Source organism: Mobula birostris, chromosome 23 (genome assembly GCF_030028105.1).
Source record: "Mobula birostris isolate sMobBir1 chromosome 23, sMobBir1.hap1, whole genome shotgun sequence".
NCBI lineage: Eukaryota > Metazoa > Chordata > Chondrichthyes > Myliobatiformes > Myliobatidae > Mobula > Mobula birostris.
Genome location: NC_092392.1, coordinates 17,945,817 through 17,971,355, shown reverse-complemented (window position 1 = coordinate 17,971,355; position 25,539 = coordinate 17,945,817). Strand labels below are relative to the sequence as shown.

At 41.5% G+C, this 25,539-nt stretch overlaps 1 protein-coding gene across 5 annotated transcripts in view; it reads left to right on the top strand.

Annotated features, from left to right (window-relative positions):
- The window catches only part of LOC140186954 (voltage-dependent calcium channel subunit alpha-2/delta-1), a 747,581-nt gene that overhangs the window by 625,114 nt on the left and 96,928 nt on the right, over positions 1 to 25,539 (top strand). The gene's annotated exons all lie outside the window — the stretch shown is intronic.

The following is a 25,539-nucleotide window of genomic DNA, read 5'->3' as shown; positions in this document are numbered from 1 at the left end:
ATTTGAAATGGTAACAATTATGAGCCCCTATGGATTTATTAAGGTTTGTGTTTTTAGTGCTGAAAGAGGACTCAAAATGGCATTGGGTTTTACCCCAAGTACAAGAAAAGGGATTGAAATGATGGACTTTGTGTAATTGGTTCAATAATTGTGCCACTGACGGGTGTGGGAGAAAGGGTCCACCTCCATCATTGAGTTTTTAATGGAATGTGACTCACTGGATTGATGGAGCTAGACAAGAGAAATTATTCAGGAAATTGAAAGATTTGGCTACGACAGAATAACAAAGGTGAAACTTGGCCAGGACTGATGAACTTCTGCATTTGGTACAGCTGCTCCCTGTCCCTCCATTTCTGTTGTAGGCCAATGGCAAAGTTGTCCAATTTTACACTGGGGGATCTGGTCTTTTCAATCACAAGCCAACCAGACTTGTCCCAGCACTGGTGACCCCATTCACTTCAAAGACATGTTTCATCTTAGAAAATGGAAACAGATTTGCTTAACTTATTTTGTTTAGTTTAATGTTTAAATAACTTGTGAATGTTCTAGACTGACATAATTAAGTTGATAATATTTAAATTTTTAATTTTTCCAAGTATTTTTTCTTATTTCTAACATTCATAGTAGTTCTAAAGTGTCTAAATATCAGAGAGATTTAAAATCAGAACGTAAGTCCTCAGAGCCTAGAGGTGTTTATAAATGCTTCTTAAGATGGTCTAACAATCAAACTGTTTGACCAGTAACGTCCTATGCAAACTGTGCAACAATTTTTGTTTGTGGATGGCTCTGGACATCTGACAGTAAACCTTTCATAAAAAAAGAGTTCAAAGTCTCAGTATTAATGGGATAGTAAATTTTCCTTTATTTTAAACCCTATGTACTTAGAACTGTGCCAGCAGTATGAATATATCACTAGTTTTCAATGGGCACATGAATGATTTTTCCTTTATCCTGAACTAAATAAGCAACAGCTCAAGGCTTTCTCTACAGACATTTCGATTGCACTATTTGGAGGAAACCTGGAGCAGACTATTAAATCTCCTGTTACTGAAGTAGGAAAATATTTCCCGAGTTGTGCTTCCGGGATGAAGTTATTTATGTATCCTACCCTCCTGTGAAAATTTATGATGAGACCATTTCTGGCTTCTACTGGAAATTAAATATTATCTCGTTTGATTATAGAAAATATATTACTGAAAAATGTTACAATTCTGCTGAGAAATTGAAACTCTGACAAAATTGCCTGCAAGCCATTTATGGGAAAATGGAGCAGGTTGTCCCCCCCAAAAAACCGTGGTTTACAAAATTGGATCCAGCTGTCAACAATGTTGCATTGTACAACTTGGAGGTCCCAGCACGAAATCAAACCTTGCTCTAGTGAAGTTGGAATACACCCTTTAGGATCTTTTGAGAGGGCAAAGTTCAAGCTACATATATGTCAGCATATGCTATCTTGAGATTCATCTTTTGCAGGCATTTACAGGAAAATAAAGAAATGCAATAGAATATATGAAAAGCTATAAATGAAGACTGGCCAAGACAATCAATGTTCAAATGATGACATTGTGCAAATGAAAATAGTCAATAAATAATACCGAGAGCATGAGTTGTTGAGACCTTGAAAGTGAATCTATAGATTGTGGAGACAGTTCAGCATTGAGATGAGTGAAGTTGTCCACACTGGTTCAGGAGCCTGTTGGTTGTAGGGTAGTAACTGTTCCTGAACTTGCTTGTGTGGGACCCAAGGCTCCTGCACCTCCTCTCTAGTGGCAGTAGCAAGAATAGAGCATGGCCCGGATGGTAGGGATCCTTGTTGATGTATGCTGCTTTCTTGTGGCAGTGCTCCTTGTAAATGTGCTCAGTGATGGAGAAGACTGTGCCTGTGATGGACTCGGCTATACCTATCACTTTTTGCAGACTTTTCCATTTCTGGGCATTGGTGTTTCCATACCAGGCCATGATGCAACCAGTCAGTATACTCTCCCCTGTGTATCTACAGAAGTTCATCATAGTTTTAGAGAAATGCTGTATCTATGCATTTTCTAGGAAAGCAGAGCTGTTGTTGAGCTTTCTTTGTAATGACACTTGCATATCACAGGACAGATCCTGTGATATAGTAGTACAAAGGCATTTAAAGTTACTGACCCTCTCTACCTCTGTTCCCCTAATGAGGACTGGCTCATAAATCTGCAGCTTCTTCCTCCTGTAATCAATAATCAGCTCTTTAGTCCTGTTGACGCTGAGTGAGAGGTTGCAGCTGTGGAGGCCAAGACCGTGCGTATATTTAAAGTGAAAATTGATAGTTTCCTGATTGGCTAGGGCATCAAAGGTTATGGCGAGAAGGCAGGTGTATGGGAATGAGTGGGATCTGGGAGCAGCCATGATGGAGCAGACTCGATGGGCTGAATGGCCTTCTCCTGCTCCTATGTCTTATGGTCTCGTGTGGTCTTGTGTTACCACATATGACCCTGTGATTCTTTATCCTGTGGGCACACTTACCAAATCTATAGAACAGTAACTGGAAATAGGATCAAAGAATAACAAACTGCGCAAATGCAAATATAAATAAATGACAACAAATAGTGAGTATGAAATAACATGAAATGAAAGAGCATGAAATAACAAAGTAAAGAGTTCTTAAAGTGAGACCATTAGTTATGGGAACACCAGGAATAGAATGAGTGGAGTTATCATCTTTTTTCCCAAGTGCCTGATGGTTAAGGGGTAGTAACTGTTCTTGAACTTGGTGATGCGAGTCCTGAGGCACTTGTACCTTGTATCTGATGACAACAGCGAGAAAAGAACTGCTTTTCTACGGCTAGTAGATGTGCTCAATGCTTGGGAGGGCTTTATCCGTCAGGTACTGGGCCAAATCCACTCCCTTTTGTAGGATTTTTCGCTCAAAGGCTTTGGTGTTCCCATTCCAGGCGGTAACGCAGTCAGTCAGCTCACTTTTCACCACACATCTATAGGTTTGCGAAGGATTTTGATGACATGCCAAACCTCCACCGACTCCTGAGGAAGTAGAGGCACTGTCGTGCTTTCTTTGCAATTATATTGAGATGATGGGTTAAGGCCACTGATTAAATTTGTGGCTCCCACAGTTTAAAATGCTGCAATTTAATCATGCACGAAGAATAATTAAGTTCGTTAAGTTTTCCAATTTGTCAGGTTTACTTTTCTGTTTTTCTTCAATGAAATGTTACGGCCATCTAAAGCTTGAGATGTAACAGTGGCCATAGCTGTCAGTGTGTTGTACTGTAAGTTATAAATTGTTGGCAGAGTCTCAGCATGTGGGAACAAGTCAAAATTACTGATCAGTTTTTTGGGTGAATGAGGTAATGGAAGACCGTTGTAAATAACGTGGGCTGGTTACTCCAAGGAGTTGCAATGTAATTTCAGGAGCTGTGTGAAATCTGAGCACAATTAAGCTGTCTGTAGTCAGCCAGTCGAGTTTAATTTTCTCACCTCCCTGATAGCAATGAGGAAACATTTGATCCCTCTGTGTAATTCCTTTCTTGTTTGTGGTTGCAAGACATCTGTAAGTATTATTCAAAGTAGCTGTTAAGGAATTTCTTCCACTTCTCATGCATTATTGTTGCTCATCGTTGTTTTAGTTGGAAAGATAACTTATCCACCTACATGTGGCACTTACTTAGTGGATAATGGAATTAGAATGTGTTTATACTGTGCATTTCAACTCTCATTCCAACAGTTGTACAGCTCTCATTGTACTCACTTGTACCAGTGACCAAGTATTCACCATCTTTGTCACTCTAATTCCCTGAGAACTTCAGTGCCGTTGTTTTCTCAGTGGTTTCTCTTCCATTGCCCCCCTGCATCTAAGGGTAAAGTGAAAAGGGCTTTAGTTGAATTGAGGTAAAATAACTTGAGCATAGGATGAGGTGACTATCTGGAAGCAAGGTGGGTGGTAGCAGACAGTCACTGCAATTCATGGTCCAAGCTGTGAACAATTGTCCTTTCTTGGTGCTCATCACTTCCTCCCCTTTTCTTCAGATTGCTGAATGGCCTTGTCAAAATGACTGGCTGTATTGTAATTAACTTCCATAATTAATAAGCATTCATCCAGCTTTTACCTATCATTGTTTTAGCGTCTGTTGGTTTACACTTTTTTATTCCTTACAATAGAGTGGAGAAATTGTGAGGGGCAGGCCCCGAGCGGATTGTTCCCACAGATAACTAACGCAGAAGACAAGAGCAAGAGTCTTACCTTTGCCCACATCTCAGTGCGTTCCGTGCCCACCAAGATGCCAAGCTCATCTTTCGTTGCTTCTGTCTCTGAGCCCACTTCGTTGGCAAGAATTCCCCACTCTGCACCAATCACCCCTTCGTCCATCTCCAACCCTCCTCCTCTTCTTGGACACCCTACTCTGGTTCTCTGCCTGCTCCAGACCTTTTCATCTGTAACAGCTGATGAGACAGCAACCAACTCAACTTAAGCACTCCTCTCTCCTCCTTGGACCTTAACCCCTCTGAATGCATTGCCCTCCACTCTCTCTGAGCTATCTCAACCTTGCCATTAAATCCACAGTCAAAGGGATTGCTGTCTACCTTGATGAAGCCAGGCAGCAACTCTCAGACACTTTCTCTTGCTTACCTCTTGAGAAGGTCTCCACTCCAGACCATCAGAATGTTGTCTCTGACACTATCACTAACCTCATCAACCCTGGAGAACTCCCAATCACTGCCACCAACTCATGTTTCCCTTGCCTAAACTGCTCATTTCTATCTCCTACCCAAGATCCACAAACCTAACTGTCCAGGTAGGCCTGTTGTCTCTGCCTGCTCCTGCCCCACAGAACATGTGTCTGCATACCTTGACTCCATTCTTTCCCCCTTGGTTCAGTACCTTTCCATCTACATCCATGACTCCTCTCATGCTCTCAATCTCCTCATTAACTTTCAATTCCCTGGCTCTGACTGCCTCATTTTCATCATGGATGTCCAGTCCCCATACATTTCTAACCCTCATCAAGAGGCCTTAACGCTCTCCACTTCCATCACAATAAAAGAACCAACCAGTTCCCATCCACTATCACCCTGCTCTGTCTGGCCAAACTGGCCTTCACCCTTAACAGTTTCTCCTTCCACTTTTTCCAAACTCAAGAGGGAGCCATGGGCACCTACATGGGCCCCAGCTATGCCTGCCTTCTTGTTGGCTACACAGAACAGTCCATGTCCCAAGCATTCCCTTGTAGTGCTTCCTATTCTTCCTCTGCTACACTGATGACTGCATTGGTGTTGCTTCATGCACCCGTGCTGAGCACGTCAATTTCACCAACTTTGCCTCCAACTTCCAGCCTGCCCTTAAATTCATTTGGTCAATCTCAATATCTCTGTCTCTATCTCTGGAGACAATCTGCCTACCAGCATCTTTTGTAATCATATTGATTCCCATGTTTATCTTGACTATACCTCTTCCCATCCTATCTCCTGTAAAAATGTTATTCCTTTTTCTCAGTTCCTTCAGCTCCATCTCATCTGTTCCCAGGATGAGGCTTTCCTTTCCAGGACATCAGAAATGTCCTCCTTCAAAGAATGGGGTTTCCCGTCCTCCACTATTGATGCTGCCCTCATGCCATCTCCTCCATTTCCCACACATCTGTGCTCACTCCATCTTCCCACCACCTTCATAGTTCCTTTTGTCCTCACCTACCACCCATGAATCTCCACATCCACCACATGGTTCTCTGCAACTTAAACCATCTTCAATGGGATCTTACCACCAAATGTATCTTCCCCCCCCCTCCCACCCACTCTCTGCTTTCTGCAGGGATCTCACCCTGCATGATTCTCTTATCCACTCACCCCTCTCCACTAACCTCCGGCTTGATAAATAACACTGCAAGCAACAGAAATGCCTCATCTGCCCCTACACCTCCTCCCTTCCCTCCATTCAAAATTCCAGCCCTTCACCTGCAAATCATTTGGGATTGTCTATTTCATCCAGTGCTCTCGATGCAGCCTCCTCTACATTGTTGACACACGACATAAACTGGGGGACCCCTTTGTCGAGTACCTCTGTTCCATCCGCTAAAAGTGGAAGTTCTCGGTGGCCAACCATTTTAATTCCTATCCTCATTCCTGTTCCAACATGTCTGTCCATAATCTCCTATTTGCCATGATGAGGTCAATCTCAGAGTGGATGAGCAACACCTCATATTCCATTTAGGTAACCTCAAACCTATAGATGAACATCAATTTCTCCTTCTGGTAATTTTTTCCCCTCCCCTTTCCCTCTTCTTCTATTCCCCACTCTGGCCTCTTAATTCTTCTCCTCATCTGCCTATCACCCCTTCCCCCCCTCCCAGTGCCCTTCCTTCTTCTCTTTCTCCCATCGTCCACTCTCCTCTCCTATCAGATTCCTTCTTCTCCAGCCCTTTACCTTTCCCACCCTTTAGCTTTCCATCAATGACGTTCCCTCTAATTTTTTTTGCAGCCGCAGAGTCCAACAGCAGGAAATTTTTATATGGCCTGAAAACTCGTGGTACTTTAAATATCTTATTTTGTAAAATGCATACCATGAATATTTAGAATGAAAATTGAAAAATCCCATACTTTTGATTTTATTTATTAATTGGTATAATGAAATACAATACAACAAAGAAAATCTATTATGTTTCATACTTTTTATCATCCGTACTTATTACAAACTCATTGCCCATAAATATTGTCTAGATTAATTTTGCATCCAGATGAAAGATATGTTTTAACCCTCATTTGATCATCCAAATGGTCTAGTTCCAGTCTTCTTCTGAATTTATGTTAGATTGAATTCATAAGACCGAATCCACCTACACAGTCTGCACTAGAAGCTTGAAATGTTCCAACACTGTCAACAAGAATTGACAGTTTTCTAATTTTTTCATTTCTAAGCACATAGTTCAACATATCAGTGAACATCTTTACTTTCCGAACTGTCTCAGAAACAACAAATTTGAAATCACAGTATTGCTGCGATATTTTTGAGGCAACACTTTTGTCGTAGTTTGTAAGAGTAGCTGAGCATTTTTTTGTTAGTCGTACAACATAACTTTTTTCCAAATTCAGAATTGTTTGCGTATGCAACAGCAACAGGGTCAAAAGCTGGTAATTCTCTTAACTCGTCGGCAGGAAATCTATTATCCACGTGATTACACACATGTTGAATGAATGGAATAATGGGCGCGGTATCAAAGTCAGAACTTATAGATACAAGCAGATCTTGCACTGTGTCACTCCAATAAACGGTATCGCCAGGATACTGTGACCATTAGTTAATTTTTGATTATTCATACTGCAATGCTTCAATTGTATTCAAACAGATTTTCTGAAGGAATTTACAAAGAGGTGCCAGACCTTCTAAAACATCATTAGGGACAGTTAATACTACTCAATATTTTGGATTGGTCAAAATCTTCAGTCAGTAGTTACATTCATTAACTTGCTCTTTGCAATACTGGATCAAAGTTCCTCATTAAAGTAGTAACAGCAAAATGTCTTGACAACCATCTTCATTGATGGTCTAAATGACACAACATCATATTCTGTGACATTAACTACTACTTCTAGTTTTCCTTTTTCTAAATGGTTCAAATGGTTCTGTTTATTATCAGAGAAGGTATACAATATGCAACCTGAAATATTTGGTCTTCGTCGACATGCACGAAAGGCAGAAGAACTCCAAAAGAATGAACAACAGTAAAACGTTAGAACCCCTAATTCTCTCCCCCTTCCCCTGCGCAAGTAGCAGCAAAGCGTCAATGCATCATCCTCCCCCTCGCCCTTTGCCCATTTCAGCAAAAAAAGCATCAGTGCCCACGACCCACCAAGAAATAGCCAAGCACCTGAAGAGAGACCACGACCTGCAGTCAACACAAACTATTGTTTACCTGGCAGTTCGTCATGTCACAGGCTCTCTGTCTCTCACTAACAAGAGACAGAGAGAAGTCACCCATTTCACAGCCAAAGGGGAGACCAACAAACAGTCGCTGTTCCAATACTACAGTCTGTGGCATCACTTTTTATTCAGAGTTTCTCTGACTTGAGAACCTTCTGCAAACTCCCTCTGCCATTGAGAGAAAGAGAGCGAGGTTGCGATCGCTTGAGTACAGAGACCTCTGTTTGTGCGTCTGCCCGGTGAAATCCTGATGTTCCTTCTCCCGTGACGCCTCAGTCGGCAACCCTGACCTGGAATTGGTTGTCCACAGAGCTGTGCAGGGCCACATCTCCCAAGCCGCGCCTGGAAAATATCAGAACCCGTCAGCCGGCGAGCTGCAGGAGTGGGAAATCATCCACCGTAATAAAACCGTCGCTTTAAAGAGAGGAATTTAACTTGTTTCCACAGATAAGCTTGAAGAGGCAGCCACTTGACGCCATCTTAACTTCAATGACTAGCTGAACATTATACGAGGGGTGATTGATAAGTTTGTGGCCTAAGGTGGAAGGAGATGAGTTATTAACTTCAAACTTTCTGCATAATCACTCAAAGAGTTGAACTGCGCGTGCATGTAACGAGAGATGTACAACTCACCTCCTTCTACCTCAGGCCACAAACTTATCAATCACCACCTGGAGGCCCAAGACGCCGACTTCTACACAGAAGGGATCTGTATGCTCCACGACCGCTGCACTAAGTGTGTAAATGTAGGAGGGGACTATGTTGGAAAATAAATCTGCTAGGTTTTCTAAAATTGACTCCTCTACCTTAGGACATGAACTTATCAATCACCCTTCGTATATACTGTTAGTAGCAGTGTTTCTATATCCTGCATAATTGATACTTTTTCCCATGCATCATCTAATCCCATGTCTTCTCTGTGCGCAAAACAATGTTGCTCAGATAGATCGTTCATATCTCATCGAACAATAGCTGCCACACCACTATTCTTTCCAAGAATAACATTTGCCCCGTCTGACTCAAACAGCACCATTTTTTTTGAATATCAAGGTTGTTGTTGAAAAAAATATTGCTTCCACAATAGTGAAGCTGTCACATGTAGTTAGTTTCAAAATACCCACAAACACAGTCTCATACGAAATTTCATTTTTTGGTTGAAACATAAAATGCAAAATTAATATTTTCAGTGGTGATATCTGTACAATTAGTGTGTGGAAAGCAGATTTCCACAGTGCTTCCATTAGCTGTTTCTGAAGCACAAAACTGATGCACTCAGCAAATTCAAACCCATAGCTCTTGCTGCACCAACCCAGTGTACATTTACATATTTGGCCACATGTCCATGAATTTTTTTTACATGAAATGTGTAGGTATTTATTTTAATTGTTGAGATAATGTTATCAATTACCACTGTGACCATATCAGAGTTAGACTTCTTTTGCGCATCTAGTTTCACTCTTACTGTCATGCTTTTTTGGAGTTTCAGTTGACATGCCCAAAATTCCACCTTTTTTCTGGTAATATAATTTGGTGACTGCATCTATATGAATTCTCTAGTTAAGATGTCATTTTAAGTGATCTAACCTCCATTCTTACCATTTTTTTCCACTACTGAACTCACCCCGCAACTTTTGCTTCCGCAGAAATGGTGCCAGTACCTTGATATGTAAAAAATACTGTATCGCCAATTTTTATCTTTTGTTTTTTTGATGTGAAGGCAGTAGTTCAGAATCTACAAGTTGCAACAGCCATTCTACCTTAAATTTTTTTCAAGTTTTGCTCTTCAAAACACTTAACCATTCTTCTGCTTTTCTTAGGATACCAAAAATAATAACAATTATTATTTGAGAATGCTAAAAATATTGTTCAAAAAATTCAACAAGGCAAGTCAAAAAATTTTTATTTTTAATAAAATAACACCAGTCATGCAAACAATTTTATGGAAACAATTTTTTATCTTGTTCTAACAATTTTTAATTTAAAACTTCTTATTAAATTATGATTATTCTGAAAGATTACTTACCATAAGGTCAGGATGTAGAATTTTTCACATCAAACAAAGACAAACCACAACTCACAACACAAGTAAACAATTTCAGGCAGTCGAAACAACTGGCAGATGTGAGAACAAAACTAAAATATTGACTAGACAGTGTCAGCATTCAGCAATCAGCAGGCCGGCAGCTTATTAACAATGAGCTACTGAACTCCATTCTGTGTTTATTTTTACAATTTATAACAGTGTTGTAACTCCAAAAACTGATAATATTTGAAGTTCTAAAATGTTTCAATGTAAACATTGTGGTACGTTTATTGTTTGGAAAATTGATGGATTATATTTGTTAACGTTCATTCGTTTTTTGCCGTGTCATATGACGTGGGAGATCATGGTATTTCTATGACCATGTTTGTTTTTGGCAATCTCTTTTCCAGAAGTGGTTTCCCATTGTTGTCTTCTGGGCAGTGTCTTTACAAGGCAGGTGATACCAGGACTTGTGATTTGCACTAGCTGCCCATACAACCATACACCACCTGCTCCCATGGCTTTACGTGACCCTATTCAGAGGGCCTAAGCAGGCGCTGCGCCTTGTCCAAGGGTGGCCTGCAGGCTAGCGGAGGGAAGGAGCACCTTACACCTCCTCTGGTAGAGTTGTATCTCCACCCTGCCACGCTATATTAATTACAGGGTATTTCACAGTTACATTATCATAGCTTTCAAAATTACATTAACATAATATAAAAGAAAATTCCAGCTGTGCGGCAACAAAGGCTATATGTTACTGTGCAGCGGTGTGGACATGCTCGCATGCAGCTCAGAGGGAAGAGTGCTTATCACCTTCTTGCTTGTCCTCTTCAGCCTTCCTCCTAGCTTTTCATTCTGGTATCTTCCCCCTTCTATTCCTGTCCTGACGAAGGGCCTCAGCTGGAAAGATCAGCAGTTTATTCATTTTCCAGAGATGCTGCCTGACCTGCTGTGTTCTCCATCATTTTGTGTGCGTTCCTCTGGATTTCTAGCATCTGCAGAACCCCCTTCTGTTTTATTATATTGATGCGATTAGGTTTCATGGACAGACAGGGCTTTCCCCAGAATGGCTCTTTCGCAGAAGCCTTATTCCACTGCTTATCCACTGAAAATTAAACAGGCAAAGTGGCTTTAATTCCAAGCAAATTGTTGTTCAGTCATCAGAAGACTGATTCACTCCAGGGACATGAAAACAGAATGCTTGGCTGATGATCCAGTGCAGGCTGGACTTGGGGTCAGTTCCTGGAAAAGGGAAGTACAAATATGGATGAGAGGTGGCGATCACAAGAGGAACAGAACCTCTCAGTCAGTAAGGAGCTTAGAGCAATGTCTGACTATTAGGGATAACGAAGGTATGCCTGGTAGATGAGTGGTTAGCTTGGTGCTTGGGCAGTGAGGCTTGTTGTTAGGTAATGAGGTTGGTTAGCGACTGGCAGAGGCGGGGTGGAGTGTTCATTGGTGGGGTCAGTAGATTGGTGGAGCAGAATGGTTGGGAAAGGGCTGGAAATTTGTGTGTTGAGTGGGTAATTCTTGGTGATGACTAATGAGTTGGGTAAATACTCCGTTTAACGGACACAAACTGGAATTGGGATCCAGAACAGGAGGGGATAGAAAAAACAAATGAAAAAAGGGAGCAGAAACCAGGGAATCAGATGAAGTGGAGGCTGACACTGGAAAATGGGAAAGAGGGAATAGGCAAGGTAAGTAGAAAACAGTTTGCAACTGTGAAAATATAAACCTTGAATGATTTGCAACCTAGAGGGAAGAAACGTGATGCAACTGTAGGGGAGGCCGAAGAAGATGAACCCTGACAGAGGAAGTAAAAAAGAAATCAGGAGGAATGAGGAACTCTATTTGGAGGCAGTTCAGAGAAAAACAACACAGAAGTGAAGCAGTAGAGAAAATAACCCAAAAAGGCAGAGCTTACAGGAGGATGGGAAGAACCTTGTATAATGGAAGGTGAGATAAACAGAGTGGCATGGGTCAGAAATAATAGTAACGTAGAAGAGAAAGGCATCCTGGGACTGAAAAGATTACTGAAATGAAGGACTGCCAAACTGCAGCTGTTGGCACTTCATGCCTTTATCTTGATCTTGACTTTACTTTGACACCAAAAGGTACAATGTTTGTTCAGTTTCCCTGAACACATTCACTGCTTCACCCTTTCCACTGTTTCCATACTCGGAAAACCATTTCAATACTACTAAAAATCAGATACCTGCTCAGTGCTTTGAGCAATGTCACACAGCAAGTTCACTGGGGAGTTTCCCTAATTCATGGAATTACTGGAAACTGTTTCAGGGAGAAAAAGAGCAAAACAGTTCCTATATGAATCATCACACATCAAAATTGCTGGTGAACGCAGCAGGCCAGGCAACATCTCTAGGAAGAGGTACAGTCGACGTTTCGGGCCGAGGGTTTCGACTGTACCTCTTCCTAGAGAAGCTGCCTGGTCTGCTGTGTTCACCAGCAACTTTGATGTGTGTTGCTTGAATTTCCAGCATCTGCAGAATTCCTTGTGTTTGCCTAAATGAATCATGTTAGCTTTCTGGCCATTTTATTGTGCTGTTACTCACAAAATTACTTGGAAACTGTATTATGTATGAATGATACGACATAAGCAAAGTGGCTTTTGATTGTAAAATTTCTTAAGACTGCTGCAGCTTACTAAAAATAGTGTTCACTTCAGTGGCCTGTACCTGGGTTCATTGCAAAGAATGGATGAAGCTATAAACGATCTGGAAGTTAAACTGGCTCCAGATGGGACAATAAGTCCACTGACATGTCCTCATCTCTTCCAAATGTTGCATGTAGTCTCAGCGGAGGCATTTCTTAATTAGAATTGTAGATATGTGGAAATTGCAACTAATTAGAATAACAAATCATGCAGATCTACGGGGAAATAAAGGAGATTTTTTAATTTCAGCTTGTAGCCGTCAAAGTATTAACAATAAAAAAAATGAAATGATTTGCATTTCTGCAGATTGAGATTCTTTGTCAACTTGGCTCTAGAGGAGGAGGCAATACTTCCAATATAGGATCTGCTGCAATTACAGTTAAGATTACAGAGAAAATTGTTGGGCATGTACTTTAAAGCGGAGAACTGATCTTAGGACTAATATCTCTAAATAAAAAGAGTCCACCAAGCTCTTATTATCATGTGAAGCCGACAATATCTTGGGCTTCTGCTTACTGGTAATTGATAGACTAAAGTACAAAGTTCAAAGTAACATTTATTATCAGAGTAGGTACATGTCATCACATGCAACCTTGAGATTCTTTTTCTGCGGGCATACTTAGCAAATCTATAGAACAGTAACTAAGCAGGATCTGTAAACTGTAAACAAACTGTGCAAATGCAGATAATAAATAAATAGCAATAAATAATGAGCGTGAAATTGGAAGATAAAAGAATGCTTAAATGAATATCCCCATTTGTTCAAAAACTTGATGGTTGTGGCGTAGTAACTGTTCTAAGCTCTAGGAACTGCTATTTTTCCCACTGCCCCTGTGTACATTTCCTCTTCTACATCTCTGTCCTCTCTCACTGTATTTTTCTCACATTCCATTTATCACTATACTTCTTCCATTCTTCTTTGAACACTCCTTTTTATTTACTTTTTCTGCTCCTTCACTCCCACGCTGTGTTATTTTTACCTGACCCTAAAATCAGAAAAAAATGAATTAAACTGGCCAAATAATTAAGTTCTGGCTGTAAATATTTGCAGTGGTGCATGTGAATTTCCAGTTATTGGAGCCAAATGGAAGTATCAGAACTCTGGCACATGTTGTGTTGGCTTCTTTTCTGGAGAAATCTGCTTCCTGATTTTCAAACAATGTTCTATGTGGAGAATTAATAAGATCGGAGTATAAGAGAATAAGAACACGGGATCAATGCAGTTTGAAGAATTCAAGTATTATCCGTTCAAGTGAACTTACATGCAAGGTATTATGTGGAAATGCATTGTTTTTATCAATGGATAGTGAGCTACCAAGTCAGAGTCAGAATGTGTGTTGCTTACTGAGATACCAAGGCTGTGACTGCGGTGTTCAGCTCTACAGGTCCTAAATGAGAATGTTTAATAATTTCCTTCAGGGCTGCATGCAAAGTCTCCATTTTGCAGAGTCATCTTGGAATCTTGAAATCAGTTTTGTTGATAGATATTGCATTGTCCATAACAAACTCTGCAAAAATTAATTTGTACACTTCTCCCAGTTCTGTCATCCACTACGTGAAATCACTTTGCACTAGAATTTATTAACTTCCTATGCTGCTCCAATCATTCCCCTAGTGCACTTGAGACCTGCTGTAATCTTACAATAATTGCAGTAAATATGATTCTCTTAGTTTAATGGGAAAGTAATTATTAATTCCTTTTGGAAGAAACAAAAAGTGTTGTATCAATAGGTAGAGTGTAAATACTAGAGAGGTTTTCTCGGCAATGACGCCCTTTGAGACATTCAGAATGTATCTTCAATCAGCTTCCTTTGTATGGGCTCGCATTGTCATTCCACTGACTGACAGCATTTTCAATCCTTTATGTTTCGTTGACATCAAAATGCCATGAGGCAAGCAACCTGAAGCACAGGGTTATTTTTTTCCCCTCAGTTATTCGTTTGTGGAAGCAGGACTAGCGTTCATTGTTCAGTTGTGATTTCCCTGGAGAAAGTCTTGCAATGCTCCTGACTATGTGCGATTAAAGGCTCCCACAGCATGGATAGGGAGCGCCAGGGATTTAATCCAGCAATAACAAAGGAACACCGCTATTCAGTATTTCTAAATCAGAATGGTGTGAGACTTCGAAAGGTACTTAGAGATTTTGATGTCCCTAAGAACCTGCTGCACTTGTACTTCTCAACAGTGGAGGTTGTAGATTTGGGTGGTACTGTCCAAAACACCTTGGTGAATCGCTGTTGTGCATTGCAGTCACAATAAATTGTCAGTGGAGAGCATTATTTTTGAGGAAAACTGCTTTGTTGTCAATGATGTTTAAACTTTTTTGAGTGATGTTGGAGCTACACTAGTCCAGACAAGTGCAGGGTATTCCATTACACGGGGCTTGCCTCATTACCGATTGTTACGAATGTAATGTTGGTAATGTTGATAAAGTACTTTGTCTCTCTTTTGATGTAGAAGATCACTGCCTGACCCTTTTAAAACACATCTTGTCCATTTAAAAAAAACTGCAACATATCCAACCTGGTCTTTTATTTCCCCTCCCCATCAATCTAATCTTGGTCATCAGCACTACAATGGAAACAGGCCTTTAAGTCCATAACTGAAAGTTATCTGGAACTTTGTGCATTTGGGAATGGGATGGCACAACGACTCAGCTAGCATACTAGTGACCAGGTTTGATCCTGACCCCTCAGAGTTGTCTACGTGCAGTGTACATGTTCTCTCTGTGAGTTTGCTCATTTTCTTCAGCATCTCACCAAAAGTAGACACCGGTAGGTCAATTAGCCAATATAAATTGCCCCTTGTATGCAGATGAGCTTAGGTGGGTGGGGGAGTGAGGTTGAATGGAATCTAGGGAAAATAAAACGGGTTAGGATGGGATCAATGTAAAAAAATAAACGGGCGTTTGAAGCCTGATAAAGCATGAAGGCTCCGTCTCTGATATTCCGATTGAGGAGAAGTTGATTGGGTGAGTTGAAGTTCCTCCTCTCAACTCCAAAAATAAATTCTGTAGTTCTGTACAGCTGTAGATTAAACTATCATAGAGCATTTCCACACAGTTTTATCAGTATCTTAGCCCCCATCCAGAAACTTGGCTCCCGGATTTGTAGAAATTTATGGGCTAGAACCTCTCCTTGTAATGTGAATGATAGAGCAGCATGCAAAATTAATTCCAGTGTAATATATCACATACCTTCCAAAGCTCAAAGTAAATAGATGGTACTATATAGTATGAAGATGAGAAAATCTGCTGATGCTAGAAATCCAAGCAACGCACACAAAATGCTGGAGGAACTCAATAGAAACAAATAAATAGTCGACATTTCGGGCCAAGACTCTTCCTGATGAAGGGTCTCATCCCGAAACATCGACTATTTACTCTTTTCCATCGATTCCTACTGACCTGCTGAGTTCCTCCACCATTTTATTTGTGGTACCATGTACTACCTAGAGATTCATTTCCTTGTAGGAATATACAGGAACTAAGAAATACAATAGAATTTCACTTAAAACTATACATTAACAAAGACAGAAGGGGAAGAAAAAACATGTGCAAAAGAAGCCAAACGGCAAATAAAAAATAATGCTCAGAGACCCTCCTGATACACTCACACAAGGTGTTCTTGCCTATAACCCTGAGTGGTCACCTTAGCCATTGTGCAGCTAGAACATGCCTCGTGCAGGCACTTCGTTTCCCCAGCTATGCTGGCCCCATTTGCTTCTATCATTATGGTAGCAACTCATTCAGTAGCAATACAATCCAGTGGCTGAAAGAGTGTTGGCTGCACCATCAGGGCTACATGCCAATAGTTGTGAGAACTTGCAACATATCAATTTCAGTGAGCTTTTACACAGGGGAAACCCAAGTATGCTTTTCTAACAAACTGATGATGGAAAATCTCAATCTTTATTCAACTATTGCCAACAGCATCAGGTTGATCTGCAGCACTGTTTTATCACCATTAAAGAAGAGTTGTGGAGAGATAGTAATGGGGAACAACAAAAGGGTGGGTGAACTGAATAAGTATTGTGCATCAGTTATCACTGTGGAAGATATCAATAGTATGCTGAAAGTTCAAGAGTGCTGGGGGTAGAAGTGAGTGCAGTTGTTCTTACTAAGGAAATGGTGTTTGGGAAGCTGAAAGGTCTGAAGGTAGATAAGTCACCTGGACTAAATGGACTACACATGAGGGTTCTGTAAGAGGTAGCTGAAGAGATTGTGGAGGCATTAGAAATGATTCTTTAAGAATCACTGGATTCTAGAATGGTTCTGGAAGACTGGACAATTGCAAATGTCACTCCACTCTTCAAGAAGGGAGGAAGGCAGAAGAAAGGAAATTATAGACCAGTTAGTCTGACCTTAGTGGTTGGGAAGAAGTTGGATTCAATTATTAAGCATAATATCTCAGGGTACTTGGAGGCACTTGATAAAATAGGCCAAAGTCAGCATGGTTTCCTCAAGGGAAAATCTTGCTTGACAAATCTGTTAGAATTCTTTGAAGAAATAACAAGCAGGATAGACAATGGCGAATCAGCTGATGTTGTGTACTTGGATTTTCAGAAAAACCTTTTTTTTTTAGATTATGAGGACACGCAGTCCTCTTTTATTGTCATTTAGTAATGCATGCATTAAGAAATGATACAATATTCCTCCGCTGTGATATCACAGAAACACAGGACAGACCAAGACTGAAAAACTGACAAAAACCACATAATTATAACATATAGTTACAACAGTGCAAGCAATACCGTAACTTGATGAAGAACAGGCCATGAGCACAGTAAAAAGTTCAAAGTCTCTCAAAAGACCCACATCTCACGCAAACGGGAGAAGGAAGAAAACTCTCCCTGCCATACCTGACCACAGTCCGACTCGGAGTCGTCCAAAAACTTCGAGCTCCGACCAGCCCTCCGACACTGAGCACCGAGCACCATCTCTACTAAATGCTTCGACCCCAGCCCCAGTCGCCAGCAGCAGGCAAAGCCGAGGATTTTGGGGCCTTCCCTCCAGAGATTCTCGATCGCACAGTAACAGCAGCAGAACCAGGCATTTCAGAAGTTACTCCAGATGTTCCTCCGTGCTCTCACGGCTGTCTCCATCAAATCAGAATTGTGCACGGCCCCTATTTAACAAATACGATATCATTTCACTGGAGAGGCCACGCGCGCTGCATCACACTGCCATCTTCTCCTGCCAAAACTTTGACAAGGTGCCGGGCATGAGGCTGCAAAACAAACTACAAGCCATTGATATTTCAGGGAAGATTCTAGCATGGATAAAGCAGTGACTGGATTAGCAGGAGGCAAAGAGTGTGAGTAAAGGAAACCTTTTCTGGCTGGTTGCTGGTGACTGACCAGTGGTGTTCCACAGGGGTCTGTTTTGGGACCGCTTCTTTTTACGTTGTATGTCAATGATTTGGATGAAGAAATTAATGGTCTTGTGGCCAAGTGTGCAGATGGTATGAAGGTGGGTGGAGGGGCAGGTAGTGTTGAGGAAGCATAGCGGCTGCAGAAGACAGATTAGGAGAATGGGCAAAAAGGTGGCAAATAGAATATAGTATAGGGAAGTATATGGTCACGCACTTTGGTAGAAGGATTAAAAGCATAGACTATTTTCTAAATGGGGAGAAAATTCAAAAATCTGAGGTGCAAGGGGACTTGGGAGTCCTTGTGCAGGATTTCCTTAAGGTTAATTTGCAGATTGAATTAGTGGTGAGGAAGGCAAATGCAATATTACCAGTCATTTCAAGAAGCCTAGAATATCAGAGCAAGGATGTAATGCTGAGGCTGTATAAGGCACTGGTGAGGCCTCATCTGGAGTATTATGAGCAGTTTTGGGCCCTTACTTTAAAAAAAGATGGGCTGACATTGGAGGTGGTTCAGAGGAGGTTCACAAGAACTGCTCTGGGAATGAAAGGGTTATGAGTAGCGATTGAAGGCTCTGGGCCTGTACTCACTGGAATTTAGAAGAATGATGATGGGGGCGGAGTTCTAATTGAAACCTATTGAATGTTGAAAGGCCTAGACAGAGTGGATGTGAAGAGGATGTTTCCTTTGGTGGGGGAGTCTAGGATCAGAGGGCATAACCTCAATAGAGGGACATCCATTTAGAACAGATGAGGAGGAATTTCATTAGCTAGAGGGCTAATGAATCTGTGGAATTTGTAGCCACAGGCAGTTGTGGACACTAGGTCACTGGGTGCATTTAAGGCGGAGGTAGGTAGGTTCTTGATTAGTCAGAGCACGAAAGGTATGAGGAAAAGGCAAAAGAATGTGGTTGAGAGTGAAATAGATCAGTCATAATGAAATGGCAGAGCAGACTTGATGTGCCAAATTCTGCTCCTGCAGTATGTCTTATGGTCTTCTGCAGTTTCTAGTCTACTGCTAGGAAGCTGCTTGTGTTGTAACTGTGCTAACACATCTCAGCTGGAAGCACTATTGATGTTGGACCATATCTTCACTACTAAAGGTTGGATAGCATTCAGATCTTGTGGTTGTTGCTGTCAGCTGTTTCTAGATGACACATGAATTGAATCAAATTGGCTGAAGACCATGATGATGGGTGTCTCGGGGGGGGGGGGGTCAAAATAAAGTACTCACTTGGCTGACAATGATTGTGTGTACTTCAGCCAGTTTTGCATGCATGTGTTTACCATGCTTGGTGATGGTGAAGGCACACCCTCCTGTTTACCACTTAATTGTCCATCACTATTTGTGACCGGATGTGGCAGAGCTGAAGAGCTTTAAACTGGTCTACTTGTGGGATGGCTGCGCTTTGCCCATTGCCTGCTGCTTCTGCTGTTTAACACAGTAGTCCTCTACTGTAGTGTTAGCAGAATGAATTCTCAGTGTTATGCTGACAGCTGCTCCTGTTGCATTCTTTAAAATTTTCACTTATTAGGATATTTTCTTGGTAGAGTGAGGGCTATGCTTTGCCTTAAGTTTATAGGTTGTGATTAAATATATTTTTGAAGCTGGGTTGGTTCACAGTGCCCAACTTGGAAATACTCTGAAATTATCTCTTTTACAGTTGTTTGTCACACGTAGGTGTAGATATGATATGATATCCAAAAGCATTGCTGCATGGCAGATGAGACATGCTACAACCGAACTGTGACAGGTGAACTGTGGACTGAAAGTGACAAGGTCAAAGATGTTCATTCTCAATAATTTTCACACGACTCAAATTTGACCCAATCTAATGTGCTTGACCTGTTAATTCATGGTGGGGAATCAGTCCACTCTTAGTGATGAGCTAGCTCTTCACTCAGAATTCATTCAGTGCATGCAGTGTTTCTTCCAAACTTTCTTAAATATGGCAAGTGAAAACTTAACCGTTGAAGGAGGACAACAAAGTTTCCTCTAATGGCATAAGATTCAGAATCAGATTTATTTATCGCATGTACATCGAAAAGTAGAGTGAAATGTTAGTTAGTTAGCAGCCAACACATCCAAGGAGGTGCTGGGGAAGCCCACAAATGTTGCCTCACATTCCAACACAACATAGCATGCCCACCATACTCAGCTGAACGACACAGAACACCACTAAACAGAACATGCTAAGCAACACATTAGCAGCAGCAAAACAAGCTCCTTTCCTCCCTCTCACCCCCATACATTCATAGTCCTCTAACCCCAGCACAGGCCATCTACGCACAGTTGATGGCTAATTCTCAGCCAGTTAGTGGTACTGCTCTGCTAACCCCGGACCAAAATGCCAGATATTAGTGAGGATGACATTACAAGATCAACTAGATTTCACAGCTTTGACCTGTCTCAATCCATTGTGTAGTTTGATGTTGGGCAATTTGTCTGGTTTTAATGTTATACTTAATTGTTTCATTATGGTATAACTGAGTGGCTAACTTGACTGCTTCAGAGGGTAGCTTAGAGTTAAGCACATGGTTGTAGATCAAGAGATGCAAATAGACCACTGATTTCTGCTGAATGCTAAATGCTGCCTTTCCCTCTGAGAATTCTTGTAAGGAACTCTTGTGCTAGTATCTGAGCTCGTGCTTCCAGATTATTAGGCCAGTCTTCTGCTTTGCATTCTGTGTTCTTGTCACCTGTACTGTACTTTGACAATTAATTTTATTAATAACTTAAGGACTTTGGGTTTTCTCAAAAGGCATTCACAATGGTAACACGCTCTCTTTAATCTCCACTCACATGTATGAGACACCCGGTTATCTGTTTAATTGATTTACTAAACAGAGTTCTTGTTTCTGACTGACCTGCTGTACTCATTCATAATGTGATAGAGTGCAAAAAGATCATGTAAAGGCCAATCAGAAAGGGGGAAAGTGCAAAGACAAGTCTAGTTATCTTAGAGTTACAGTATCTGCAGGCACTGATCAGCACTGCAAGCTACAGTGGTAGAAATAGCAGATTAACCATGTAGAAATAGCAGATTAACCAGCTTGGAAGGAAATAAACTACAGAAAAAGACCAAGCAAGATCAAAGCAGGCCAGTGCAAAAATACTGTGGAAATTGGAAGCAAGAATATGCTGCAAATAGTCAGCTGGTCAGGCAGCATCTGTGGAAGTAGGAAATAATATTTAAGGTCAATGACCTTCTGTCAGTGAACCACTGGCTCTAGTGTGCTGGTGAGGATGGGCAAAGTTGGTGGAGGGGAAATTCTCACAGTCAAAATAAAATTTGATATCAAAGTACATATATGTCACCACATACTAGCTTGAGATTATTTGCAGGAAAATAAGATTCAAAGATTCAAGAAGCTTTATTGTCATTCTAACCATACATCAGCTCTGCAGGGCAGAATGAGACAGCGTTTCTCAGGGACAGTGCAATCACAACATAACAAACGCAACACTAAATAATAAACATAACAATAAATAGTAAAACACAACAGCCACATGTCAGTTAAAATCAGTTATAAGTGTCCAGTGTAAGTTAAAAGTGTCCAAAGCAGAGTCAGGTAGAGCAGTTATTTAGCAGTCTGACTGCCTGTTGGAGGAAGCTGTTTAGTAGCCTTGTGGTTTTAGTTTTGATGCTCCTGTAACGTTTGCCTGATGGCAGAAGAACAAACAGTTCATGGAGAGGGTGTGAGGGGTCTTTAATGATGTACCGTGTCTTCTGGAGGCATCGACTCTGAAAGAGGTCTTGGACAGAAGGTAGGGAGACCCCAATAACCTTCTCTGCTCCCCCTAACCACCCTGTGCAAGGCTTTTTTGTCGACAGCACTGCAGCTGGAGTACCAGGTTGTGATACAAAAGGTCAGCAGACTCTCAACCACGCCTCTGTAGAATGTAGTTAAGATGTTAGTGGTAGTGCAATAGAATTTATGAAATAATGAAGAAGTGCAATAGAATTTATGAAATACACTATACATAAAATAGATAAATAACCGAAATGCAAATCACACATTGTACAAATAATATCGAGAACATGAGTTGTAAAAAGTCCTTGACAGTGAGTCAGTAAGTTGAGTTGTGGTGAGTGAAGTTATCCACAATGGCTGAAGAGCCTGATGGTTGTAGGGTATGACTATCCCCGAACATAAGCAGTGAAAGTGCTTCGAATGAAGTGAAACAAAGCTTCCCAACCTGGTGTTCTCTTTAGCCATTATCTCTCTTGTGGTTCAGCCACACTTCACCACCAAGACTCTGATTCTGGACCTCCATGGACGCAGACAGCTTCCTTCCTACTGTCGGCACTCATCGATCATTTATCTTTTGAAACAATATTGAATATTGTTGAAGTTGCTTTTGGGGATATTCCCTGGGAAGCTAAAAAGGAATGGAGGAGTTGCGAGAAAACCTGAGGATGCAGGGAGTTGAAAAACACTCCCGCCAGATGTAACAGCAAACAGATAAACGTTTTCATTCCCTTTCCCACCAGGCAACTGACAGGCAGATCAACAGAACAAGATGTTTGAAAGGATTATAGCATGGGGGAAAGGAGAATTCCTGGTTCAGTGAGGTAATTGCCAGGAAGAGACTCTGAGGGATTGCGATGGAATTCAGTAGAAGACTTGTGGGGAGCTGCGGGAGAGATCACAGAATGAAATATTGGGGGGTATTGCAATCAGGGAAGGACGAAGTATTGATAATGGACAGTCCGAGTGGTGTGGCTGGGTTTAAGATTCCCACAGTTTCTTTTGCCTGGTTGTGGATGGACACTTCTCAAAGATATCTTCAAGGAAAGGTGTTCCTCTTGAAAACACAATCACGGCATGGGAATTTGAAGGGATATCTGGTACTTCGAATGATTTTAACAAAAATTTTTGATCAATTGGAAAAGGCAGTAATGAAGAGTTGCTTGGAAAGATTGAGAGAGTGGAGCTTAGTAGGGTATCTGGGGTTTGGACAGATTGTCAGAGAGCCCAGACACCCTGACAGGAGGAGTACCTCCTCCTGACTTTGGATACTTGAAGACAATTGTATAGGGCATTGGGACAGGGACTCAGTGACTTTACTGGCTATGTGTGGGGCAAGTGCTCAGTAATTGGAGGAAATCATGGAACATTTGTTTTTAATCATTTCTTGGGATTTGGCATCATCAGCAAAGCCACCATTTATTGTCTGTCTTTAATTGCCCTCGGAAAAGTCGTTATAAGCCACTTCCTTGAATTTGTTCCAGTCCTTTTGGTGAAATTGCTCCCAAGGTCTTGTTGGGTAGGGAGCTCTAGAATTTAAATACAGTTACTTTGAAGAAGTGGTTATCTATTTCTAATTCAGCATGTTGTGTGACTTACAGGGCAATCTGCAGGTGATGGTAACCGTTCTCTCCTCTTGTGCACCCTGTTTGTTCTTCCTGGTGGGGTTTAGAGAATGATGTTGGGATTGGTCTATCCTTACAACCATGGTGCTTATGTGGCATGTCCAGTTAAGCTTCTGGTCAATAGTAACCTCTAGTATGTTGGAGGGCTCTGTGATAATGATGCTGTTCAATGCCAAAGGTGGATGATTGGATTCTTTTTAGTTGCAGATTATCATTGCCTGGCACGTTCATGGCAAGAACTTTACTTGCCACTTATGGCCTATGTCATATGTTCTCTAAACCATACGTTCTCTAAAATCTTGCTGCATATAGACATGGATGCTTACTTGTTAAAGAGTTGCAATTGGAATTGGATATTACAAAATCATTGGCAAATATTCCCACATCTGAGTTCATGGTTGAAGTATAGTCATTAAGGAAACATAAAGTTTCAGATATTACCAACTGCAGTGATGTCTGGGCTTGGGTAGAATCCTAACCATTCGAATATATACTTCTCTGTGTCCATTGCCATCAGTTTTACTAGTGTATCTGGATGTCAAGGGAAGTCACTGTCATGTCATTTCTGCGGTTCAGCTATTTGGTCCATGTTCAAAAGTGTGATGGGTCTGGAGTCACGTCAACCTGGGTGCAACTTCAATTGGACATTAATATGGAGCTTAATAAAGTATAAGTGTAAATTGGCAACATTGCTGGCAGTACCTTTCATCATTTTGCTGATGACTGAGGCTACGTCCACACTAGACCGGATTATTTTGAAAACGCCGGTTTCGCGTCAAAACGATAGACGTCCACACCAGGTGTTTTTGAAAATACCTCTGTCCACATTAAAACGGGTATTTGGGCGAATCTCCTCCTCCTGGGCATGCGCAGGACGCATCTACAGAAAACAAGCAAAGAGGAAACAGTATACTTGGTGAGTGTTTGTCCAGTGATAGACTAGAAAAACTTAAAAGGAAATTGCCAAACGACGGACAGCTGTTGGCTCTCATGCAGGAGGACTTAAACCTAAAAAAAACAGATATTGGAGCGTATGTAGGCAACTGACAGGGAGTTCATGGACGGTATGACCCGGCTGACGACGAACATTGAAGAACTGACTAACTCTGTTGCAGAGGGATTTGCAATGATGAGGAGTATGGTGACTCCCCCTAGTACTTTCCACCGCCACAATACCAGCTTCACAGCCACTACGATAGCTACACATACGGACACACAGACCGCCGGGTGGGCCCACCAATATCTTCCCCACTCCTACAGAGGGATCACCCTGGAAACATTTCCTACAGCCATGAATGGGATGACAGCTTTTTTAAAACCTCCGGTTACCCCGTACACACTACAACGCCCAACCGGCGTTTTCAGATTTAAACACTCTAGAGAGCATTTCAGAAAAGCTCCATTTTCAGGGGGAGGAAAACGCCTTTTCAGTGTAGATGGAGGGTCAAAACGAAGAGAAAAAGCTTCGGTTACGGATTTATCCGGTCTAGCGTGGAAGTAGTCTTAGTGGCTTAATTAGACGCTAACTATTAACTCACTTTTATGATCATGTATGTACCTGGGAAAGATTGTGGATAGGGAAGAAATTGGTCCAGGTTAAATTCTAAGCCCGTTGGGAAAATGCAAACACGAGGAAATCTGCAGATGCTGGAATTTCAAGCAACACACACAAAATGCTGGTGGAACGCAGCAGGCCAGGCAGCATCTCTAGGAAGCGGTACAGTCAATATTTCGGGCCGAGATCCTTCGTCAGGACGAACTGAAAGAAGAGACAGTAAGAGATTTGAAAGGGGGAGGGGGAGATCCAAAATGATAGGAGAAGACAGGAAGGGGAGGGATGGAGCCAAGAGCTGGACAGGTGATTGGCAAGAAGGTACAACACTTCCCGTTGAGAAGATACAATGTTCCTGTTGGGAAAATGTTCCTTTTCTCCCCTTCTGGCCTAGAAGTAGAGTTGAAACGCTCTTCCCTGATGGATCTGGCAGCTGTGGCCTATTTGAGTCGTGGGAAACTAAAAAGTAATTGAAGGACTGATCTTTAGATCCAGAATACATTGCTTGGGCAATGATAGATCAGGATATAGAGGTGGTCAGTATGGATGAGGATCAAGTTTTGTCTGCCTGTCATAGGAATTTAAAATGTTCATTAATGTATCACTTGCCTTCTTCCTTTGTAGCAATACATCTGCAGTA